This window comes from Cebus imitator, unplaced genomic scaffold (assembly GCF_001604975.1).
Source record: "Cebus imitator isolate Cc_AM_T3 unplaced genomic scaffold, Cebus_imitator-1.0 Scaffold466, whole genome shotgun sequence".
NCBI lineage: Eukaryota > Metazoa > Chordata > Mammalia > Primates > Cebidae > Cebus > Cebus imitator.
The window spans coordinates 369,880-379,309 of NW_016107781.1; positions in this window are offsets into that span (position 1 = coordinate 369,880).

Sequence of the window (9,430 nt, forward strand, 5' to 3'; positions counted from 1 at the left end):
CATTTATAGTATAAATTATTATTTAACAAGCAGCAACTTAGTAATAACTAAAATGTGTTGGTGTTAAGATGATAGTAGTGATTTGGTGAATACTGTGATAAGAAGCTAAAGTTTTTTTTTTTTTTTAAAGCTAACATATCAGTTTGGAAAACAATAATATAGAGATAAGGAAATGATTGTCTTGTATAAGCTACAAAGGACAGCCGTCTGACAATAAAATCAAGTGTGTTAACCATAAAACATAACTAAAGAATTTTGGCAGGAAGGTAAATTTTGTAGGATTCCTGTGGACATTCTACAGTGAAAATAATGTCATTCAAAATTCTCTGAATTTTGAATACAGAATACAGAAATCCCTGCAACTGAATTGCTGGTAAAATATTAAGACTGTTAGATTCTAGGTCCATGTTAGGATCACCAGCATGGACATTATGTACTAAAGTTAATCTAACTCCTTGTTCAAATATGTCCGTGTTAGAGTTAACTCTGGGTCACTGAATGATACACAGAATGCATTATCCATCATCCGTTTACGCTACGTTGTTGGCCAAATAGAATGAAAAAAATGAACTCAGCCAATGTCAGTTAAAGTTAGAAACAAGGGAGAGAACAGGGAGAAAGAGAATGCAATAAAATAAGTCGTAAAATGATCCACTCAATTATGGATCTTGATAATGTTCTGTCACTGATTTATAAATATCCACTGAATATTTACAGTTTTAGAACCCAGGTAACAATGAGAACATTCCCTAGTCCCAGCCTTGGGTAGTTTATAGGCAGAGGTAACTGAAAATAAATACAGTATCATAAGACATACGATTATTATTGTAACAGGGGCTTAGGGAATGCAATTATGGAAAGACAAAGAAGGTACAAAATACTTTCATCAGGAAAATTAGTCTTTATAAAAGTTGTCAGACAGCAAAAGGCAGAAGGGTATTAGAAAGAGGAATAGTGTCTGCAAGGCAGAGAGGTATGTAAGACACTGATTCTTTTGGACTTTTGGAGAAAATAGAACATATATGGCATTTTTTGTTTGTTTTCCTTACGTGTTTTCTCCTTTCTGTGAGATAATTAGCAATTCCAAGTGTTTCCATGTGACTTATGGTGCCTCTGTCTAGTAGATGTAGACAGCTGCACACCACTGATGCCAAGGTGGACCTTGTGACTTGTGTTCAGTGGAGAAGCAATGGAAGTGACCTTGTCATATACAAACAGAAGCTTTAAGAGCCCTCGCCTGGTGTAGATATTGTTTTCTTTCCCTTGTACCATGAGACTGACTCAAAGGTTGATTTTTAAAGCTTGGTTGCAGAGTGGAAAGAGGCTGGGCAGAGCACAGTAATCTACCGCTCCTACAACGTAATACATGAAAGAAATAAACTTTTGTTGCTGGAAGCCACTGAAATAGAGGAGCCATTGTTTATTATCATAGCATAATCTACTGAAAGCTTAATAAAACAGTGATCAAAATTATAAACCTTGAACATTGCCAATGGCTATGGCCATTCTAAGTGTATAATTATGCTAACTTTGGTCATAGTTGTTAGAGAATAAGCACACACACACACACACACACAACATTCAAATTGATGTGCAATTAAAGTGCAAACCAAGTGCCTTGAATAATTCATGCAGATATCTCACTGGAACCTCGCCTTCACATGTCTTCGCCAGTTATGGCCTGTATCTGTAAATCTCACATATATTGTTTCTGTTATTTATTAATAAAAATTACAAATACTTATGAATATATTGATTTTAAATTTAATTTTAATAAGCTATCCTGAATTTTAGTAGAATTATGAGTTAGATTTTAAGGATACTTATTTTAGGTTTAAGATTATAGATTAGAAGATATCTTGAGTGCATAAAACAACAGCTGGGGTGTCATTGTATCATTTATTTAAGAAGGAGCTGGGACACATCCAGGATTGACTGTAATGGCTTATGATGGTCACCCAGGTTTATGGAACACAATAGGGTTAAAGCGTAAGGCCAAGCTGACTCCAACAAGAAAGATCTCACCTGCTTACGTTCATGCTTCGAACAACTGAAAGTTTCTCAGTGTTTGCAACTGAAATACCTTTTTACTAGACAATTCATTATGTACCCAGTAATATGTATCCGCACTGTGCATCCTCTAAGCAAATGGCATCCACCTTCGTGAAAGTCTGTTGAGAGCCCATAGCTGAGTAAAGCAAGAAGAAGAGAGGACATCCAGTTGCAGCATCATGTGGCAGGCTTCGTGGGGGTGTCCATGGAATTTTTTAGAATACTTTAAGCATAAAGCAGTTTCCTTTTTCCTTTTTCTTTAAATTCACATATTATACAACTCTACTGGACAACTCAGTGGCTCTAGAACCTTCACAAAATTTTGCAATCATCATGATAATCTAATTCCAGAATATTCTAATTCCAGATAATCTAATTCATTGTCTCGAAAAGAATTGCTGTACTCAGGCCCAGCGTGGTGGCTCATGCCTGCAATCCCAGCACTTTAGGAGATCAAGGCAGGTGAATCACTTGAGGTCAGAAGTTCAAGACCAGCCTGGCCAACATGGTGAAATCCTCTCTGGACTAAAAATACAAAAATTGGCTGGGCATGCTGGCATGCTCCTGTAGTCCCAGCTACTCAGGAGGCTGAGACACAAGAATCACTTGAACCTGGGAGGCTGAAGTTTCAGTGAGCTGAGATTGTACCACTACATTCCAGCCTGGGGGACAGAGTGAAACTCCATCGCAAAAANAAAAAAAAAAACTGTACTCATTAATAGTCACTCCATTCCTTCCTCTCCCAATCTCTGAAAAAATACGAATCTACTTTCTGTCACAAAGGATTTACCTATTCAAAAGAGTTTATATGAATGGAATCATACAATATGTGACCTTTCATGCCTGGCTTTTCTCATCTATAATAATGCTTTCCTGGTTCATACATGTTATAGCATTGATCAGTACTTCACTATTTTTAAGACTGAATGATGTTCTATTTTATGGCTGTTTGATATTCTGTTTATGCATTCATCCTTTGATAAACATTGCTTAGGCTTATTTCTGTTTTTAGCCATTATGAATAATGCTCATCTGAATATCTGTGTATGAGTTTTTATATGGATGAATGCTTTAACTTCTTTTGTGTATACACCTACAATTGCTGGGTCATGTAGTAACTCTATGGATAATATTTTGAAGAGCTTTCAAACTGTTTTCCAACGTGGCTGCACAATTTTTTTTCATTTCCACAAGGAATGTATCAGGGCTCCAAATTCTCTACATCCTGTCAATAAGAACACATGTCATTGTCCATTTTTTTTATTATTATGGTCATCCTAGTATGTGTGAAATGTTGTCTCATTTGAGCTTTGATTTGCATTTGCATGATGTCGAATGATATTGAGCTTCCTTGCCTGTGCTTCTTGGCCATTAGTATATTTTCTTTGAAGAAATGTCTATCTAAACATTCACATTATTTTTAACTGTGCAATTTGTCTTTTTATTCTTTTTTTAATTACATTTTTAAAGATTTTATCTTTTAACATAAGCTTCGGGGTCATAGCAAAATTGAGAGGAAGTTACAGAGATTTCCTTTATATCCTGTTCCTACACATGGATTGTCTCCCTGATTAGCAACAACCTGAAATGAGTGTAACGTTTGTTCTGACTGACAAACCTGCATTAACACATGGTTGTCAGCTGAAGTCCACAGTTCACATTAGAGTTTACTCTTGCTGTTGTACATTCTATGGTTTTGGACAAATGTATAATGGCATACACTCATGCTTACGGTATTCAGAATATTTTCACTTTCCTAAAAATTCAACGAGCTCTGCCTATTCATTCCTTCCTCCCCACTAGCCCCTGGCAACTGCTGCTCTTTGTACTATCTCTACTAGTTTTTCCTTTTCCATAGTGTGATATAATTGGAATGTCTTTTATTCTCATATTGTAAAGGTTCTTTAAATATTCTGAACACTAGACTCTTATTAAATATATGATTTGAAAAAACATTGTTCAATTTTATGAATTGTATTTTTACTTTCTCCATGTCATTCTTTAAAGCACGTATTTTTCTATTTTAATTTGCTTTCTATTTCTTTTTTCCCATTTTTGCTGAAGACTTTGGGGTCATATCCAAAATGCAGTCTGTAACCCAAGGTCACTTATTCATCTTAATTGTGTAGTTGTGGTTCCTATATTTAGGCTTGTGATTGCTTTTGAGTAAGTTTTTGTGTGTAGTATGAGGTGGAGGTCCAGCTTCATTTCTCTGCACATGAATATTCAGTTGTGCCTGCAGTAGTTCTTAAAAAGACCTTTCTTTCTCTCATTGAATTATCTTAAAATCTTTATCAAAAATCAATTCATAAATAATGCAAAATTACATATGGAAGGAGGCATGGAAAAAGAGCCACTGTTTCTCACTGAAATGGATTCCCAGCCGTAGAAAGTGGGAGGATTTGAGTAGTTAACGTAGTCAAGTATCTGCGGCCGGCACACAGAGCCGATTTCTTCTCTTCCTTTACTTTTGTTATTCCCATGGGGTGAGTTCATCACATTCCTCAAAGTGTGAGCAAATATTTCCTCAAAAAAATGTAGCAGACAAATAAAATTTTCATAATTGTCATGGCAGTGGGAAGAGTCACACTAAAAATACAGGAAGATTATTCAAACAGAATGTTATCTGGAACAAAGTTTGAATTACCTGTGATAATATAAATAGCTTTGTAGACAAAAGATAAAACAAAAAGTAATACATTTTGTACCCATGATAATATATTTTATTTTTACGGTGTCACGTTATGTTAAAATACATATAAGATTATATTCAGATTATAATAATTTATGAAATACCAGCAATATAATTTTGAAAGTTTAAGTACATGCACAGTTTAACTGTCAGTATGATATTTGTTTTTTATTTTATCCCATTTTCTCTCCTGTTACCTTACAACCAGACATTATATGCATATTTTTATTTTAATTTTTATGTGCATTTATAGTTTAATAAAATTGACATCATATTATTTATATATTATTGTACTGTCTCTTTACTACATGATTTGTGTCTAGATCACTTAATATTCTTGAAAAATATTATTCTAGAGTTAGCTTATTATATTATTTGTTCAATCTTTCCCCCTTGAAGAGATTATGGGTTTTTTTTTATTGCTAATAGAATAAAAGCAGAAAAGCAGAAATAGTTATCACTTTAAGATAATTTTTGCCAAATTTTGAGTTTTTAATGGTATATTCTTTAAAATTGTTTTTATCTTTTGAATGTTATTTAAAACATTTTATTAATCTGGGGAAACAGTCCCATTGCTAGCAAAACTGTTTTATCAATCACACTGGAAATTATATTCTATTTACACTTTAGCTTTTATATCATCATTATTTTTCTTCTAGTGTTACTGTACACTGTTCATTTTGATTATATTTTGTTCTTTTTTTTCAGATGTTTAAATATTAGAATATTCTGAGTCTTAGTTCATAAACTGTTCTTTGTCAGATTTTACTCTATGTCATCTCATCATCTGAATGTGCTTATGTGCTGCCTTAGCCCTGATGACTCCAAAATGCATATCTTAACTTCTGATTGTCCTCATCAACTGACACTCATATATCTAGTGGTCCCTGATAATCTATCCAATGTCTAATACATATCTCAAACTTCACATCCAAAATTTAACTGTGCTTTTCTACCTGCACGCAAATCTACTCCTATCTCAGTTATCTTCATCTCAGAGAATGGCAAATCCTAACTTTTAGGTACACAAGGCAAAACCTTAAAATCATTTCGGTCTAATTTCCCTCCTAATATTTGTAGATAATTTATCACACAACAAATGCTATTAGCTTTACCCTCAGATGTCTCCTCACTGATCAATTTTCTTAATCTTCATTGTCACCTCTTAAGAAAAAAACAGCACCACTGTTTAAGTGTATTCTGCTGCAATCTCAAGCTAGCTGTTGCTTTGCTTCAGTCCTGATTGCCCCTCTCACAACATAACACACAAACTATTTTCCACATAGCCACATGACTGAACTTTTTAAAAACAATCACATCTGCAGCAATCATCCAGTGTTATCCTCTCTCACTAAGAGGAAAGTCAAAGTTCTTACAATGTTCTACAAGGTCCTAACAGTTCTGGGAACTACACTAATACCATGGAATCTCAGTGACTACAGAGATGAATTTGTAGAGTTTTAGCATATTTACATTATTGAACTTTCCCATCCAAGAATGAGTTATATTAATTCTCTCTTTTTTTCTAAACACATCCTACAATGATATTTTATTAAGTTTTTAATAAAAAGCCTGAACATTTTAATTGCATTTGTTTTTATGTACTTTATAGCTTCTGTTGTTATTGTTCATGGGTATTCAATTTTTTCCAGTTATATATTTTTAATTAATTACTATCTGTCATAAGTGACATTTTCAGCCATGTAATTAATTGTTGTGAGAAACTTTCCTGTGCATTGTAGGATGCTTAAAAGCATCCTTGGCCTCTACATGCTAGATGCCAATACCATTACCACAGCTGTGATAACTTCAAAAACCAAAATGTCTATAGATATGGCCAAATATCCTGAAAAGCACAAAATTGTCCCTGGTTGAGAAGACAACTTTATGAAGGTTTTTTAAAAGCCACAAAAAGCCTATTGTTGTTTCTTCTAAATATTTCCAGTGTTCACTTTCATCTTAATCAGGTATTAATGGAAGATCTTATGGTAGGTGGCATATTGTCTGTAAGAGAAAGACACACCAAGTGATTTCCTCATGGTCTCCCACAGATTAAGTTCATGACTCCCGGTAATCATAAGCTCACTAGGTTATGTGATGTAGGAAGCACTAAGTAATAGGAAGTACACACACACTAGGGACAAATAGCCTGAGTGTGGCTCTCAACTCACTTACTGGAGGAATACAGTTTCACAAACATAATTTAACCTTTCTATGTCTCAGTTTTCTGATCTATAAAAAGCAAGTGGACGCAGCTAGTTTACATTGAGATTGTGAAGTTTAATAGTGATATATATGGTCAGTAGCACACATTAGAAAATATGTGATTGTGGCTCTTAGGCTGGGCTTGGTGGCTCATGCCTGCAATCCCAGCACTCTGGGAGGCCCAGACAGGTGGATCATGACGTCAAGAGATTTGGACCATCCTGGGCAACATAGTGAAATCCCTTCTCTACTAAAAATAAAAAAATTAGCTGGGTGAGGTGGTGCACGCCTGTAGTCCCAGCCACTAGAGAGGTTGAGACAGGAGAATCGCTTGAACCTGGGAGGCAGAGGTTGCAGTGAACCAAGATCACGCCACTGCCCTCCAGGCTGGCAACATAGCAAAAGAAAAAAAAAAAAAAAGGAGAAGAAAATATATGACTGTGGCTCTTATTAGTTCCCTAAAATCAAACAACTTGCAACAGGGAGATCTTTATAAGATGTAAAGGAGGGGCTGCAGGCATGGAAAATATATGGTACTTGATCAAGTTTCACTGGACAACACATTTTTTGCCAGGAACATTTATTGAGTGCTCTGTCTAGGGATTGTGTAAGAAACTATCTTCAAATGTGTGAGATCGAAACTCAGCTTAGGAAGTTCGCTAACAAAAAACAAACAAATTGAAACAAGAAAGAAATAATGACAATGCAAGGTGTCATGTTATAAATTAATGAATCAGAGGAGCAATATTTCTGAAAGGCTTCATCTTATGTTTCAGAACTGATATGATAAAAGGAATTAATTCATATATCATATTATGTGAAAATATTAATAAAATAATGATTGGTTTATAATTTCAAACTTTCTATTAATAGACTAAGTCCCTGGAAATTTGCTTTTGGGATTGACTACCTGAGCTATTGAATAGGTCCTTTCACCCAAACTCAATGAATACCTTGGAGGGAGTTTTTATCTTAGGCTACAAACCTGTACAAAATAATTAATGAGAGAGTTAGAAGGGATTTGTGGCTATTTGGCAAAGTTAGAATTAGCAGGAGATAAAACGATAATAAACAATGGCCTGCTGAATGTTGAAGTTTGGTCTTGATAAGGAGAAAGAGCTGTAACACACAGCTGAGAACAGGGAACAATTTATCCTTCAAATAATCAATATTTTAATCATTAGAAACACTTCAAAATGCTTCACATAATACTTTTGTTGATATTTTATTAAAAGGAAGCCTCTCTATGCTAATTCTCAAATTTAAAAAATCAGAGTTCTCCAGGAGGCGGAGGTTGCAGGGCGCCGAGATTTCGCCATTGCACTTCAGCCTGGTGACAGAGCAAGACTCCATCTCATAAAAAAAAAAAAAATAAAAATAAAAATAAAAATCAGAGTTCAGGAAAAGGAAAAATAATAAAACTATGCAAATATACCACCTTTTCCAAGTTCCCAGTTTTTAAGAGAGACCAGCTGATAAAATGACTTGCTCAAGGTCACACAGATATCTTTATTCAAAGCTAAAGTGAGAATATATCTCTCTCCAAACTTAGCCCATGATTTTTTTCACTATACTTTTCTCCCTCTCCATACATTTCACTTTGTCATCTTTTTCAAATGAGTGTGCTTGGAAAAGTTTCAAAGGCAAACACACCTTCAGTTTCATTTCAAGAGTTTGTCCTGTAATTGTCACACCTGATGTCTATCCCAGTGCCTGAACCCAATCACAAGGGATAATTTGAATCGACTGAAATGTCTGGAGTCTGTGTGTGCTGCCATTGACTCTCCTCATTCAAACTATGCCATTGTGATAGCCAAGGTTGGCTACTGTCACTTTAAATTAGTGGTTTATCTTGAGTCCTGGAGAAAGGAATTCATTTCAGGGGGAAAGGATGATGAATCACATGGCAGGGAACAAATGTAACTGTGATTAATCGGACACTACACAACAACAAAAAATAGAGCCAACTGTGTGCAGAGATAACTGGAACCACAAAGACCAACTTATTGTCTAAGGTAATGTAATTAACTTCAAGCCCCTCCATAGCTTGGATGGCTGATTCCAGTGCGCCTTTCCATTGTGCTCGTAATAATAACAAGGTTGTGGTTTCTTATTTTAAATGCTACCTTATTAAGAGCATTTTTCTCCAATGCATGGCAATGATAAAATGTCAAAGACTAATTTGAAGTAGCACAATTATAAGCAACTGTTCAGATTCATTCAACTTTCTCTTTTTCCCAAGGAAGACAATGGAAGAAAACTTAGACTTATGAAATATGAGCTTCTTCAAATATGTAAGAAGGGCTCACTGATTATCATTTTTTTTGGTTGTTCTTGGAATTTAAAAAAAGAAATTTTCAGAAAATGTTTTATTACAGTTACTATGATGAAGAAAGATTTCTTTTTGCTTGTCTCTTGTCAGGACATCCTGTGTAATCCATGCAGGTACATTTCATTTCTCTCATTCTTAAGAAATAAGTA